Source organism: Herpailurus yagouaroundi, unplaced genomic scaffold (genome assembly GCF_014898765.1).
Source record: "Herpailurus yagouaroundi ecotype Mexico unplaced genomic scaffold, PumYag 140, whole genome shotgun sequence".
NCBI lineage: Eukaryota > Metazoa > Chordata > Mammalia > Carnivora > Felidae > Herpailurus > Herpailurus yagouaroundi.
This window is the reverse complement of record NW_024412395.1, coordinates 81426608-81440120: the sequence shown is the minus strand read 5'-3', so window position 1 is coordinate 81440120 and position 13513 is coordinate 81426608.

The following is a 13513-nucleotide window of genomic DNA, read 5'->3' as shown; positions in this document are numbered from 1 at the left end:
ATGTGAGAGTGGAGGGCACAATATGATTCACTCTGGACCTGAAATTCTACTGGGACCCTGTGCACTTGGAGGAAAGCTTTGAAGACCTGGAGACGAGATTCAGATCCCTGACCCAACACTTACTCTGTGACCTTAGATAGATCACTACCCAGTTTCCTTATCTGAAAAATACAGAACCATCCCCTTCATACAATTGTGATTTTTTAATCAAGGGTTAAAATGAAAATATGGTGTGTAAGATCCTCAATAATTCCAGAGTCTCCATGTGATTCAGAGGCCCACATCTCTCCTTATCACCCATTCCTCCTCTCTCCCCTACCACAAAAAGCACCCAAGTCCTTAGCTAATGAACTGCCTTAAGTTAACTAGTGCTCTGGATATATCTGGCATTACTACCCAACCCCACAACCTGTGGTAAGACAAAAATACCTTCTCATGAGACAGGACACAGGAAACTGCCAACACGATCCGTGCAGAGAGTGAAGTCCCATCTTAATGCATAAGAGAGAACAAACCTTTACATAAAGATGTTGGGGCTCCTGGGTGTCTCAGTTGGTTAAGCATCCCACTTAGGCTCAGGTCATGATCTCTCCGTTTGTGTGCTCAAGCCCCGCATTGGGCTCTCTGCTGTTGGCATGGGGCCTGCTAGGGATCCTCTCTCTGTTCCTCTCTCTCTCTGCCCCTCCCCTGCTCTATCAAAAATAAAATAAACATTAAAAAAAAAGATGTCATGGATGCTGTATTAGACACTTTGTACTGCACAAAGTAGGAGCTCAATACATACTTACTGAATTAAACTGAGTTCAACAGCCCTCTTGTTTTGAACTTCCTGATCAGTTACTTTTCCTTATGAGTTGAAGATTATTATATTTTTGCCTACCCTTTTAATGCATCCCTCCATCCTCAGTGCTTTTATTTATTTTCCTTTTTTTAAATAAAAAAATTTTTATTTGACTTAGTTGATACACAATGTTATATTATTTTCATGTGTACCTGATAAATTACTTTTGATGTCACCAAACTAGAGAGTTATTTGTCAGTGGCAAGACACTTTCAGCTTTTCTGAGCTAAAATACTGATTTCAGAACATAATTTCATTAGATCAAAGAGTTACAAGTCCTTAGCTCAATCATGAGTTTACCTTTTGCTTCTAGTCATGCTTCCCATAGGAAAAACTCCACAGTTCCATAAAATGCCTATTTTTCAGCTTATCTCACTCATCAGTTTATAGCTTAAAACAAATGAAAGCACTTTAACTGAAGCAGGTTTAACCATTTCAGCCCCTTTGTACGAAAGGGTATTTGTGATGGCTTGTAAATAAAATTTTGAAGGTATGAAATCAACAGAATGCTATATACATACATATGCATATACATATATGTTATACATATATACATATGTGTGTAAGGTTCTTGGATACCTTAGAGCTCTCCAGTTAGTTTTTAAGTTTGTTTGGTTTTTTTTTTTATTTACATCCAAATTAGTTACCATATAGTGCAACAATGATTTCAGGAGTAGATTCCTTAGTGCCCCTTCCCCATTTAGCACCCCCCCCACAACGCCTCCCACCCTCAGTTTGTTCTCCATATTTATGGGTCTCTTCTGTTTTGTCCCCCTCCCTGTTTTTGTATTATTTTTGTTTCCCTTCCCTATGTTCATCTGTTTTGTATCTCAAAGTCCTCATATGAGTGAAGTCATATGATATTTGTCATTCTCTGACTAATTTTGCTTAGCATAATACCCTCCAATTCCATCCACGTAGTTGCAAATGGCAAGATTTCATTCTTTTTGATTGCTGAGTAATACTCCATTGTATATATATATATACCACATCTTTATCCATTCATCCGTTGATGGACATTTGGGCTCTTTCCATACTTTGGCTGTTGTTGATAGTGCTGCTATAAACATTGGGGTGCGTGTGTCCCTTCGAAACAGCATACCTGTATCCCTTGGATAAATACCTAGTAGTGCAATTGCTGGGACATAGGGTAGTTCTATTTTTAGTTTTTTGAGGAACCTCCATACTGTTTTCCAGAGTGACTGCACCAGCTTGCATTCCCACCAACAATGTGAAGAGATCTTCTTTCTCCGCATCCTTGCCAACATCTGTTGTTGCCTGAGTTGTTAATGTTAGCCATTCTGACAGGGGTAAGGTGGTATCTCATTGTGGTTTTGATTTGTATTTCCCTGATGAGGAGTGATGTTGAGCATTTTTTCATGTGTCAGTTGGCCATCTGGATGTCTTCTTTGGAGAAGTGTCTATTCATGTCTTTTGCCCATTTCTTCCCTGGATTATTTGTTTTCTGGGTGTTGAGTTTCCTAAGTTCTTTATACATTTTGGATACTCGCCCTTTATCTGATATGTCGTTTGCAAATATCTTCTCCCATTCTGTCCATTGCCTTTTAGTTTTGCTGATTGTTTCCTTTGCTGTGTAGAAGCTTTTTATTTTGATGAGGTCCCAATAGTTCATTTTTCCCTTGGTTTCCCGTGCCTCTGGAGATGTATTGAGTAAGAAGTTGCTATGGCCAAGGTCAAAGAGGTTTTTGCCTAATTTCTCCTCAAGGATTTTGATGGCTTCCTGTCTTAGATTTAGGTCTTTCATCCATTTTGAGTTTATTTTTGTGTATGGTGTAAGAAAGTGGTCCAGTTTCATTCTTCTGCATGTCACTGTCCAGTTTTCCCAGCACCTCTTGCTGAAGAGACTGTCTTTATTCCATTGGATATTGTTTCCTGCTTTGTCAAAGATTAGTTGGTCATATGTTTGTGGGTCCATTTCCGGGTTCTCTATTCTGTTCCATTGATCTGAGTGTCTGTTCTTGTGCCAGTACCATACTGTCTTGATGATTACAGCTTTGTAGTATAGCTTGAAGTCCGGGATTGTGAGGTCTCCTGCTTTGGTTTACTTTTTCAAGATTGCTTTGGCTATTCGGGGTCTTTTCTGGTTCCATACAAATTTTAGGATTGTTTGTTCTAGCTCTGTGAAGAATGCTGGTGTTATTTTGATAGGGATTGCATTGAATATGTAGATTGCTTTGGGTAGTATCAACATTTTAACAATATTTGATCTTCCTATCCAGGAGCATGGAAGCTTTTTCCATTTTTTGGCGTCTTCTTCAATTTCTTTCATAAGCTTTCTATACTTTTCAGTGTATAGAATTTTCACCTCTTTGGTTAGATTTATTCCTAGGTATTTTATGGCTTTTGGTGCAATTGTAAATGGGATCGATTCCTTGATTTCTCTTTCTGTTGCTTCATTGTTGGTGTATAGGAATGCAACCAATTTCGGTGCATTGATTTTAAATCCTGCCACTTTGCTGAATTCATGGATCAGTTTAGCAGTTTTTTGGTGGAATATTTTGGGTTTTCCATATAGAGTGTCATGTCATCTGTGAAGAGTGAAAGTTTGAACTTCCTCCTGGCTGATGTGGATGCCTTTTATTTCTTTGTGTTGTGTGATTGCAGAGGCTAAGACTTCCAATAGTATGTTGAATAACAGTGGCGAGAGTGGACATCCCTGTCTTGTTCCTGACCTTAGGGGGAAAGCTCTCAGTTTTTCCCCACTGAGGATGATATTAGTGTTGGGTCTTTCATATATGGCTTTTATGATCTCGAGGTATGCTCCTTCTATCCCTCCTTTCTTGAGGGTTTTTATCAAGAAAGGATGTTGGGGGCGCCTGGGTGGCGCAGTCGGTTAAGCGTCCGACTTCAGCCAGGTCACGATCTCGCGGTCCGTGAGTTCGAGCCCCGCGTCGGGCTCTGGGCTGATGGCTCAGAGCCTGGAGCCTGTTTCCGATTCTGTGTTTCCCTCTCTCTCTGCCCCTCCCCCGTTCATGCTCTGTCTCTCTCTGTCCCAAAAATAAAAAAAAGTTAAAAAAAAAAAAAAGAAAGGATGCTGTATTTTGTCAAATGCTTTCTTTGCATCTATTGGGAGGATCATATGGTTCTTGTCCTTTCTTTTATTGATGTGATGAATCACATTGTTTGGCAGATATTGAAGCAGCCCTGCATCCCAAGTATAAATCCCACTTGGTCATGGTGAATATTTTTTTAATGTATTGTTGGATCCTGTTGGCTAATATCTTCTTGAGGATTTTTACTTCCATGTTCATTAGGAAAATTGGTCTGTAGTTCTCCTTTTTAGTGGGGTCTCTGTTGGTTTTGGAATCAAGGTAATGCTGGCTTCATAGAAAGAGTTTGGAAGTTTTCCTTCCATTTCTGTTTTTGGAACACCTTCAAGAGAATAGGTGTTAACTCTTCCTTAAATGGTTGGTAGAATTCCCCTGGAAATCCATCTGGCCCTGGACTCTTGTGTTTTGGCAGATTTTTGATTACTAATTCAATTTCCTTACGGTTATGGGTCTGTTCAAATTTGTGATTTCTTCCTGTTTCAGTTTTAGTAGGGTATATGTTTGTAGAAATTTGTCCATTTCTTCCAGATTGCCCATTTTATTGGCATATAATTGCTCATAATATTCTCTTATTATTGTTTTTAGTTCTGCTGTGTTGGTTGTGATCTCTCCTCTTTCGTTCTTCAGTTTATTTACTTGGGTCCTTTCACTTTTCTTTTTGATCAAACTGGCTAGTCGTTTATCAATTTTGTTGATTCTTTCAAAGAACCAGCTTCTGGTTTCATTGATCTGTTCTACTGTTTTTTTGTTGTTGTTGTTGTTTTGTTTTGTTTTTTGGTTTCGATAGCATTAATTTCTGCTCTAATCTTTATTATTTCCTGTCTTCTGCTGGTTTTGGGTTTTATTTGCTGTTCTTTTTCCAGCTCCTTAAGGCTTAAGGTTAGGTTGTGTATCTGAGATCTTTCTTCCTTCTTTAGGAAGGCCTGGATTGCTATATACTTTACTCTTATGACTGCCTTTGCTGCATCCCAGAGGTTTTGGGTTGTAGTGTTATCATTTTAATTGATTCCATGTACTTTTTAATTTCCTCTTTAGCTTCTTGGTTAGCCCATTCATTCTTTAGTAGCATTTCTTCAGTCTGCAAGTATTTGTTATCTTTCCAAATTTTTTCTTGTGGTTCATTTCGAATTTCATAGCGTTGTGGTCTGAAAATATGCACGGTATGATCTTGATCTTTTTGTACTTCCTGAGGGCTGATTTGAGTCCCAGTATATGGTCTATTCTGGAGGATATTCCATGTGCACTGGAGAAAAATGTATATTCTGCTGCTTTAGGATGAAATGTTCTGAACATACCTGTTAAGTCCATCTGGTCCAGTGTCTCATTCAAAGCCATTTTCCTTGTTGATTTTTTAACTAGATGATCAGATGATCTGTCTATTGCTGTGAGTGGGGTGTTGAAGTCTGCTACTATTATGGTATTATTATCAATGAGTTTCTTTATGTTTGTGATTAATTGATTTATATATTTGGGTGCTCCACATTTGGCTCATAAATGTTTATAATTGTTAGGTCTTCTTGGTGGATAAACCCCTTGATAATGATATAATGCCCTTCTGCATCTCTTGATACAGTCTTTTTTTTTTTAACATTTTTTTTATTTTTGGGACAGAGAGAGACAGAGCATGAACGGGGGAGGGGCAGAGAGAGAGGGAGACACAGAATCGGAAATAGGCTCCAGGCTTCCGAGCCATCAGCCCAGAGCCTGACGCGGGGCTCGAACTCATGGACCGCGAGATCGTGACCTGGCGGAAGTCGGACGCTTAACCAACTGCGCCACCCAGGCGCCCCTTGATACAGTCTTTAAAGTCTAGATTGTCTGATATAAGTATGACTACTCCAGCTTTCTTTTGTCAACCATTAGCATGATAGATGGTTCTCTGTCCCCTTACTTTCAATCTGGAGGCGTCTTTAGATCTAAAGTGGGTCTCTTGTAAACAGCATATAGATGGATCTTGTTTTCTTATCCATTATGTTACCCTGTGTCTTTTGATTGGAGCATTTAGTCCATTGATGTTTAAAGTGAGTAATGAAAGATAGGAATTTATTGCCATTACGATGCTTGTAGAGTTGGAGTTTCTGGTGGTGTTCTTTGGTCCTTTCTAATCTTTGTTGCCTTTGGTACGTATGTATGTATGTGTTTATTTATTTATTTATCTTTTCATCTTTTCTCCCCTCAGAGCGTCCCCCTTAAAATTTCTTGCAGGGCTGGTTTAGTGGTCATAAACTCCTTTAATTTTTGTTTGTCTAGGAAACTTTTTATCCCTCTATTTTGAATGACAGCCTTGCTGGATAAAGAATTCTTGTCTGCATATTTTCTGATTCAGCACATTAATATATCCTGCCAATCCTTTCTGGCCTGCCAAGTTACTGTGGATAGGTCTGCTGCAAACCTAATCTGTCTTCCCTTGTAGGTTAGGGATTTTTTCCCTTGCTGCTTTCATGATTCTCTCCTTGCCTGAGTTTGTGAATTTGACTATGATGTGCCTTGTTGATGGTCGGTTTTTGTTGAATCCATGGGAGTCCTCTGTGCTTCCTGGATTTTGATGGCTGTGTCTTTCCCCAGGTTAGGGAAGTTTTCTGCTATGATTTGCTCACATAACCCTTCTACCCCTATTTCTCTCTCTTCCTCTTGTGGGACCACTATGATTCTGATATTGTTCCTTTTTAATGAGTCACTGATTTCTCTAGTTCTTATATCGTGCTCTTTTGCCTTAATCTCTCTGTTTTTTTCTGCTTCATTATTCTCGATAAGTTTGTCCTCTATGTCGCTGATTCTCTGTTCTGCCTCATCCCTCCTTGCCGCCGCTGCATCCATCCGTGATTGCAGCTTAGTCATAGCATTTTTAATTTCATTCTGGCTATTTTTTACTTCTTTTATCTCTGTAGAAAGGGATTCTAATCTATTTTAGACTCCAACTAGTATTCTTATTATTGTGATTCTAAATTCTGGTTCAGACATCTTGCTTGTATCTGTGTTGGTTAAATCCCTGGCTGTCGTTTCTTTGTGCTCTTTCTTTTGGGGTGAATTTCTTTGTTTCATCATTTTGCAGGGAGAAAAGAAATCAATGAGGTAGAAAAATTAAAATTAAAAAAATATTAAAATTAAAAAATTAAAAACACACACACAAAAAATCGAATAAATGATGCTAGATCCTAGGTGTGTTTTGGTCTGGGTGTTGATAGTGGTTTGATAGATTAGAGTAAAAACGGGGGGAAGGATATCATTTGAGGATTTGGAAAAAATGAATACACTGAAGTAGACTAAAATGAAATGATGGAAGTAAAATAGAATTTGAAAAATTTACATAAATAAAAGAATATAGTAGAAAATAATTAAAGAAAAATATTTTTAGTAGTTTTTAAGATTTAATGGCATTACATAAAAGCATCATTTACACTTGCCCTTGACTTCATTATCAGTTGTTGAAGATTCAGAACAATGTGCATCAAGGTGATATATTGGTCTTCAGTTCCCTAGTTTAGCTATGAACCGAGTCTTTGTATTTCAAGGATCAACAGAATAAACATGTCTCCCTCTGGTTTAACCCTGTTATTCTTAGGATGTCATTCAAATTATGTATGAAGTTGAAAACGCAACATATTGGAATTTGTTATCTGTATTTAAACTCCAGAAGACATTACTGATAGGCTCATTTGCTTCTGTGTTTTTTTAACTCACTCTTTAAAATGATCTTTATGGTAAAGGAGAGTGGGTTATGAGAAAAACTTTATCTTCCTGTAGTTTTTTTTCTTCCTATAGTTTTAGTGGAGTCAGCCATATCCTTTTATAAATCTCTAAGATGCTATAAAATGGAACATTATATAGCCACTAAAATGATAATTATGAAGTCATAAATTCCTTTCACTTTAAAAGGGAAAAGTAAAATACATCTATTATAACTCCAACAGTACAATAATGGTTATGCATTATAAACAAATATTGAAGGGGGTTCTGAGTGGCTCAGTCAGTTAAACAACTGACTCTTGATCTCAGCTTGGGTCTTGATCTCAGGATTGTGAGTTCAAACCCCTCGCCGGGCTCCATGCTGGGTGTGAACCCTACCTAATAGACAAACAAACAAACAAATATTGAAGTATAAAATACTAATATGAAAAAAAATAGTCATTTTAAGGTTGGGATTTGAGGAGGTGTTTTTTCCCCAAGAAATGTTGATACAATAAGCCCCTCTTACCCATGGTTTTGTTTTCCATGGTTTCAGTTACCTATAGTCAACCTCAGTCTGAAAGCACATGATCCCACTTCTGACAAATGGTCAGATCAATAATAGCCTATAATTCCTATGACATTAATGTCACCTTATCTCATCTTGTAGACATTTTATCATTTCACATCATCACAAGAAGTGTGAGTACAGTATATTTTGAGAGAAAGATCACATTCACAGAACTTTCATTGCAGTATATTGCTTTATTTTATTAATAGTTCTTATTGTTAATATCTTACTTTGCCTAATTTCTAAATTAAGTTTTATCATAGGAAAAACATAGTATACATAGAGTTTGATACCATCCACAGTTTTAGATATCCACTGGGTGTCTTGGAATGTATCCACTTTGCTAAGAAGGGCCTACTATATACAATTTCCTAATGAAGGAGGGGAAATATCAGAACTTTAATTGCTGAGTGATGTTCTCTACTTAAAATCTGACTACTACTTCACGGATAGTTTTGTTTAAGACCATTTCATCAAGGCCTTCCATAGCATCACACATTCTGATGTTGCTCTTACCTCTCTAATCCTTGGTCACTTTTCCTGGCTTCTTCTGAATCTGGCACTTAAATGGTAAGAGTACCTTAGGACTCTATTCCAAGTCTTTCACTTGACTCACTCCTTAGGCAGATGGCTTCATTTGTATGAAGAGTTCCACTGAGCATCACAGTGCCATCTATTTCACTGCCTGCTTGACATTCCTCCTTGTATACCTCACAGCTGCCTCAAACTTTGTCCACAGCTGTATTTGTCATCTTCCCTCCATTCACCCACATACGACTGGCTCCTCTTTCAGTTTTCTCTTTTTTAAAAATTTTTAATGCTTTTATTTTTGAAAGAGAGAAAAAGTAAAGAGAGGGAGGGGCAGAAAGAGAGGGGAACAGAGGATCTGAAGCAAGCTCTGCACTAACAGCAGAGAGCCCAATGAGGGGCTCGAACTCACAAAACTAAACTGTGAGATCATGACCTGAGCCGAAGTCAGATGCTTAACTGGCTGAGCCACCCACGCGCCCCATAGTTTTTTCTTATCTCAATAAATGGTGCCATTATCTACTCAATGGTCTAAATTGAAACCCTGGAAGTCATCGTGGCTCTCATGCTCTGTTATGGCAAGACCAAAGACTCACCATATCTTAACTATTCTAGCTTCTAAATATTTTGCAAATATACTACTATTCTCCAAACTCATCACTTGCTCCAGCCAGGTCTCTATCATCTCTGGCCTATGCTCTTACACTTACCTGACCAGTCACCCTTGATTGTCTCTACCCCGGCCTACTTCTCCAAGCTCCCCATTCCTCACCTTAACCCATTCCCCATACATCTACAGTGATCTTTTGAAACCACAAACTTAACTGCCTTACTCTATTGCCTGAAGCTTTCCATTTCTCTTAGGAATAATCTCCCAATCCTAAGGTTTACCACACATTCCCTGGGCCCACCTCTTCCTCTCTAGGCTCCAGCCATACTGGTTCATTGGTTTCCCCCAAATACTTCCTACTCTCCTCCTGAGGCCTTCACACTTGTTATTTCCTCTGCCTGGAACACTCTTCACTATCCTCACTAGGCCTATTCTGGATCAGTTCTCAGATCAGGGAGGCCTGGATTGTCTTGCTCCCCACTTAAATTAGCTTCCTCAGGTTTACAGTAGCACTGTTGCAGTCATCATAATACAGTTATCTATTCAGTGTCTGTATTCTTGATGTTAAGCTCTATAAGAGCTTATTTTTTCACTCAACAAATATTCATTGGCAGCCTTCTCTGTGCAGAGCACTGTGAGGAATGGGATCTACAGCAATGAACAAACCCATAAGCTCCTTGTTCTCTTGGACTTATGTCTGTGGGAGACAGATAGTGAACAAAACAGTTATGTGTGCACACACACATAACCACACATGTGAAAAAATTACCACCTGCACAGTTCTATAAAGGAAACCATAGTGTGCCGTGAACAACAACAATCGAGACCCCAATTTGTTAGGTAGAAAGCATGTTTTGAAAAGGTGACATTCTAGACAAGACCTAAAAGATAAGAATAGGCTATGCATGGAAAGAATATTTTAAACAGGGAATAGCTGTGTAGAGACTAAGAAAGTAAAAGGCTTTGTGTGCTTAAGGAACCAAAGGAAGACCAGTGTCAGAAAAGGGGAAAGTAGTTCAGATATAAGATTGGAGAGGTAAATAGAGGCTAGATGATTTAGAGTTTTTTAGGCCCTGGTAAAGGATTTAGATTTTATTCTAAGTGCAGTGGTATATTTTGAATAAAGCTGAGCCCGCTCATTGCCTGTTTTGGCATAACATCTCATTCAAAAGAAACAACAGATACTGAACATAAAAATGAAAAGCAGTCTAATATTTACTGAAGTCTATGAAATAAGCATGAAAGGAAAATTTCTGTGTATGAGTCTCAGTAAACATGACTTAAAATTGTTTTCATCTATCTCCTAAGTTCTACTCAGCACTGCACAACAACACTCTCCAATCTCTCTTCTTTCTAAATATTACCCCCCAAAAGTAGGCCAGACCTGGTTTTGGCTCTTCTTTATTTGGCTTAATTCTCTCATCTTCAAGATTCCACTCTTGAATAACTCCCTCCCTGCCCTTGTTAACGTAAGTCAATCTATCCTTTTTGACCTAAATCTACATCTCAACCAATTTACCCTCATAAGCACAAGGGAAGCCCCAGATTTGGGGCAGGTGGTGGGGGTGGGGTGGGATGGGGGTGGGATTCTTCCCAGAAAGATGTGGAAATAAAAGAATTCTTATATTTTCAGTTTTGTTTAATTTGTTTTGTTTGTGTTTGTTATCATTACTGTTGCTGCTCCTTTCATGCTGGAAATCTACTCTGGCCACTGTAGCCAATGGCTTGTCGGGGAGCAAGAAGTAGCAAGGAAAATAGTGAGGAGCCTATTGCAAAGAAGACTGAGCAAGGGGGATTGCAGAGAGAGAAACAGTGGATGGATTCAAGATCTACCTTCTAGGTAGAACTAATTTGTTTTGCAGGTGGTGGGATGTAAGGGAGAAGAGCTGTCATGGATATCCCCCAGATCTCTGGCTTGAACACCTTGGTGGATGGTGGTCTGTTTATAAAGATAGGAAAGAGAGGAGGGAGGGCTGGCCTTGGGATCAAAATCAGTGTAGATTTGGAAGTATTATGTTTGAGTTTCTTATGAATTATTTAAAAGGAGTCATCAAAAAGGCAGTTGTATATGTAAGACTCAATTTCAGAGAGGTCAGGCCAGGAGGTATAAATTTGGGAATTTTCAGCATATAGATGTTATTTGCAGTTGTGTGAGTAAATGAGACAGCCTAAGGATTTACCACTACTTCTTGGTTTTACCACAGTGCTGGCACACACTGAGTTCCTATCTATCCTGTTCACCCTTTTATCCTCATGCCTGGGACAGTTTCTGCAATATGGCAGATACCCAATAACTTCCTGTGAATGGAATGAATGATTTAGCAATTTTACCATTCACAGCAGCAGAACAGTGATTTTAAACCTATGTCTCTTAGACTCCAAAGACAATTTGCTTTCACCATAGGATGGTACTCTACTTCAGCAGATAGTCTCAAAAGCTAAATGAGAAAGACAAGTGCATGGTATCCCATTATATAAATGAGGAAACTAAAGAGGTTACATGGATTGCCTAAAACTAGAACCCAAGTCTTTTGACTCATATTCTAATATTCTTTCACCATAGTAGGGATGACCTTCAACAAGCTAGCATTTGCTCTAGATATTTTGTACCTACCAATTAACATACACGGGAAGAAAGAAAAAGAGAAAATCCAAATATACTAGGTTTGGAACTGATAAGTATTACCACTTATAACAATCTTCTACTTTTCAGCCATGTAGGCTTTTCCATAAAGATTCCATTCAAATATCATATGGCTTTTTCTATTCCCCAAAAGCAAGGTATTGGCTCCCTCCTCCGTTTGTTGATTACGTGCTGTTCCCTATACCAGCAGTTTTTGTACCTTTTCAGGAACTCTTGGATCTAACCTGTGTATTAAAAGATACATTAATCAACAAAGGCATGGTATCAAACAATGCACACTGCCAGAAGGGCTTTTCTTTTAGGGATTATAGTTGTATGCATGCTTGTATGTGTATGCACAGAGTACTTCTGGAAATTGGTCTCTGAAAATAGGAACTGGGTGGGGAGGGGAAGGAAGATGTTCTTTCTTGTATGCGTACTCTTTGTACAACTTTTGAAGTCTTTATTTTTTATTGTTTTATAATTTTTTTCAACGTTTATTTTTGAGAGAGAGGGGGAGAGACAGAGTGTGGGACAGGGAGGCACAGAGAAAGAGGGAGACACAGAATCCGAAGCAGTCTCCAGGCTCTGAACCGTGGGCACAGAGCCCAATGCATGGCCCAAACCCACGAACCGCGAGATCATGACCCAAGCTGAAGTCAGACACTCAACCGACTCAGCCACCCAGGGGCCCCAATTTTTGAAGTTTTTAAAGCATGCTTATGTATTAGTTTTAGCTCAAAAAAAAATGTAATGTAAAAAAATTAATCTCATAAAACCTCAGGTTATTTTGGTGAACACTAAAGTTTGAAATTAGGACTTGTAAATGATAATTGCACTCTTATATAAGCTTCAGTATCCAAAATATTTCTGTATTTTGTTTATATTGGATTATATTGAGAAAATCCTGATTAATAAAGCTAAGTGATTGCAAATGGTAACAGTTCTTTTAATTGGTCTTCAACTAGGCAGATTCAGAAACCTGAAATGGGAGTAATAGGAAATGTTTATTGGGAAAAAATAACCAAGTAGGGAAACAGAATGACATGAGAATGTCAGGATATTCATAATTTTTGAAGCTGGGTGATAAGTATAGAGCTGTTCATTATTCTACTGTTTACTTTGTATCTGTTTCAAAGTGTCCATAATAAAATATTTTTTAAAATTGGTTCACAAAAATAGACAACTGTTCATATCTTTTATTATAAAAGTTATAAAGTCAGACAAACACTGGAAACTTATAAAGCTCTAAATTTAAGAATCTGCAAAACTCTACCCATGCTACCTGACACGTTATCCATTTATTTGTTCTTGCATGTAAAAATGTACATGAAGGGGCATGTGGCTGTCTCAGTCAGTAGAACATGTGACTCTTAATCTCGGGGGCCATGACTTCGAACCCCACATTGGACATAAGAATTTACTTTAAAAAAACAAAAGAGGAGATCCTGGGTGGCTCAGTCGGTTAAGCATCTGAGTCAACTTTGGCTCAGGTCATGATCTCAGGGTCCGTGAGTTCAAGCCCTATATTGGGCTCTGTGCTGTCAGTGCAAAGCCTGCTTGGGGTCTCTCCCTGCCCCTCCCCTGCTGGTGTGCATACGTG